Here is a 3547-nt window from a genome sequence, read left to right on the forward strand (position 1 = left end):
ATTTATCATAGAAATTGTCTTTTGACTGCAGATGTGATAGTCTATCACTCTGAGGAGCATACCTAAGACAATAAGGTTTCCAAACAATCCTGTCAGCTGGTTGCTGCTTACTTTCTTCTTCACCGTAAGAATTTCACATGCATCCAAGTAAATGTCAATACCGTTGAAGGGACCTGTAATCATGTGTGCACCTTCCTTGAGACGCCTGTCTCTGTATTTGAATACAGTGAGCACTGTTCCTGGTGTGATGGTGCCTCGTAAACCGTGGTTGAATTGAGAGTCCAGGACTTGCAAGGCCCCCTTGAAGCCTGGAGGCGAGCTCCACTCTCATCACTGATGATTTATTAACTGGTAGTGATCCCTGTGTGCGGAGTGGATAGCAAGTAGTGGTCAGCGAGCCTGCAGTGAGTTTCAGAAGAGGTGATTGCTTCCGGGAGGGGTGACTGCCCGTGTTTCTGTCCCAAGCTGAGCTTAATGTAGTACTGGCATTCTGTTTGTCATGGCAATAAGGAAGACATGATGCCATCGTGAAAATGTGACTTGACATGAGATGGTAAAGCTTTTGAGCTAGCTTGAATGTGAGGGCCAGAAGAGAAAAGCAAAAAAAGTGGTTCACTGGGGAATATTTTAAACTTACAGAGCCGATCAAGGCATTCAAGTGGAATCAATGAGCTTGCGAAACACACAGAGTTTCAGGGACCTACTGCTCCAAACTTGGGAAAGGAGGGAGGCCTAAAACACTTTTCAAGAAGTTAAAGGACCAGAAGATCTAAGTGGGACCTAGGAAACCACGCACAGGCCAGTGTTTGCCCACAAGTCAAACAATATAGGAAGAGAGAGTAGAGGGTGATCAATGCAGAACAAATGCAAGAGGAACAGCACTCTTCAGTTAGGCCATTTTCATCAATTTCATCATACACAGTCTCCATGGTTTCTTCATTGCAAAACCCATTTACTCAACGAACTGGGGAGGAGGGTAGAGAACATAGTGCAACAATGAATGAATGAAAACCCCAAATCTCTGTAAATGTTCATTAAAATTAATTAAATTTAATTTAAAAAAACAACAAAAGAACCAATTTATTACTTTTGAAAAAATGAATGAAATATTTAAACTTCTTTTAGATAATAACTAACATTTCAGAGCAACAATAAAATTCAGTAACTCTTGAAAACCTATGAATATGCACACAGACAGTTGGACACAGATCTCCCCTCCTGCTAATATAGGACCATGAACCTTGTATGAAGGTCTAGCTTCTTCATAAGCTCACCAATATGATTCTTCTTACCAAACCCAGGCTGGAATCATTCTCATATTGTTGAATGTAAAATGCTATTGCTTTGTGGCTTTGATAGTCCTTTTCCTAAACTTCTGGTGCGTTTTATCAGAGAGGGACAGTATTTGGAGAAGCCTAGGCCCATGAAGGAGCCGAAGATATTTAACATGATGGACCAAGACGGTTAAGGACTCAGTGTTCCTTAGCCCAGAAGAGATTGTGCCATAGATGTGGGATTAGGCTTCCTTTCACATCAATGCTGAATAGGAAGAACAAATGAGGGCTGCTCTTTGTCCATATGAAGACATATTCAAAATTGATAGTATTGAAAACAGCCTAGTAGTGATAGGCTGCTTCGATATACCAATGCCATAGAATTAAGATTTGTGCAATTTTAAGACACACCCCACCCCCTCCTAAAGTCTTGAAGGAGCTCCACTCTTGGAGAGCCCTTGAGGTAAAGGGCAGCGAGTGTGCACAGAGTGGATTCCAAGAATAAGAAGCCGTGATTGAGTTTATCAAACTGTTAATGTTCCCAGGACTGGAGCTTGCTGGTGTTCAGATTAGCTTGTGGATTTGAGCCTACAGGAGTTTTGTGGGTTTTTTCCGTGGTTTTTTTTTTTTAAACAACATTTCAGCCACTATAGGTCCTTAAAAATATGATTTATGATTGTGTAGCAACGATTTTGACGTCGAGTCGTGCAATGGTACAAAAGATGGCCTAGCAATGCCGGATCTCCTCAGCTCTTACCGACTTGCACCTGGTAGCAGAACCGACCCAGGAAGCCGTGGCACGTGAACCAACGGGCTCCGCTCTTACCGACTTCTACCTGGTACTGGTAACAGACCCGAACCAGAAAGCCGTGGCACATGAGCCTCCGTGCTCTACCAGTGAGCTACATCTCCAGGCCCGAGTGGAGCTCCCTACACATGCCCCTATCAACCTCATAAAACGCTTGCTCCTGAAGGTACATCTCAGTGTGTACGAGACAATTCATAGTGGAGGCAAGCTGTATAAATGCAGTCATTGTGCTCAAGTGTACAGAGATCACTCATGCTCCTATCATTACATAGTAATTGTTATCAGTGGGCAAGATTATGCATGAAACTTACATGGGAAATGCTTTAACTAGGTCTCTTTCCTCATTAAGCATGAGAGAAGCCACCCTCGTGGAGAAAAATCTCTGCATGTGAAGATTGTGGGAAAGCTGCTCCATCCATCATATAACGGTGTCAAAAAAGTGAAGGGATAACCTGCAGATTTGGAGACATTTTTCAAAACATCATATATTGAGGAAGGGTTTATATTTAGTATTTACACTATTTTAAGAAAATGCTTGTCACTTCACAATAAAAAGAAATGAAATCTCGAAATCATTCAAAGTTCTTTTCACTTAAGTCTCTTCTATTGCAAAATGAAGCTCTATTTCTTGCGTTCATTCTGAGTACACTCTTTTACTGAGGAATTTGTATATTTTCGTAAGCCTAACTCCTCCTTCTAATTTGACATTTATCATAGAAATTGTCTTTTGACTGCAGATGTGATAGTCTATCACTCTGAGGAGCATACCTAAGACAATAAGGTTTCCAAACAATCCTGTCATCTGGTTACTACTTACTTTCTTCTTCACTGTAAGAATTTCACATGCATCCAAGTAAATGTCAATACCGTTCAAGGGACCTGTAATCATGTGTGCACCTTCCTTGAGATGACTGTCTCTTTATTTGAATACAGCAAGCACTGTTCTTGGTGTGACGGTGCCTCGTAAACCGGGGTTGAATTGAGAGTCCAGGACTTGCAAGGCCCCCTTGAAGTCTGGAGGTGAGCTCCACTGTCATCACTGATGACTTAGTAAATGGTAGTGATCCCTGTGTGCAGTGGATACCAAGTAGTGGTCAGCGAGCCTGCATTGAGTTTCAGAAGAGGTGATTGCTTCCGGGAGGGGTGACTGCCCGTGTTTCTGTCCCGAGCTGAGCTTGATGTAGTACTGGCATTCTGTTTGTCATGGCAATAAGGAAGACATGATGTCACCTTGAAAATGTGACTTGACATGAGATGGTAAAGCTTTTGAGCTAGCTTGAATGTGAGGGCAAGAAGAGTAAAGAAAAAAGTGGTTCACTGGGGAATATTTTAAAGTTACAGAGCCGAACAAGACACTCAAGTGGAATCAATGAGCTTGCGAAACACACAGAGTTTCAGGGACCTACTGCTCCAACCTTGGGAAAGGAGGGAGGCCTTAAACACTTTTCCAGCAGGTGAAGGACCA

The sequence above is a fragment of the Elephantulus edwardii genome, unplaced genomic scaffold (assembly GCF_000299155.1).
Source record: "Elephantulus edwardii isolate Elephantulus edwardi_28Jun2011 unplaced genomic scaffold, EleEdw1.0 scaffold00162, whole genome shotgun sequence".
NCBI classification, from domain to species: domain Eukaryota; kingdom Metazoa; phylum Chordata; class Mammalia; order Macroscelidea; family Macroscelididae; genus Elephantulus; species Elephantulus edwardii.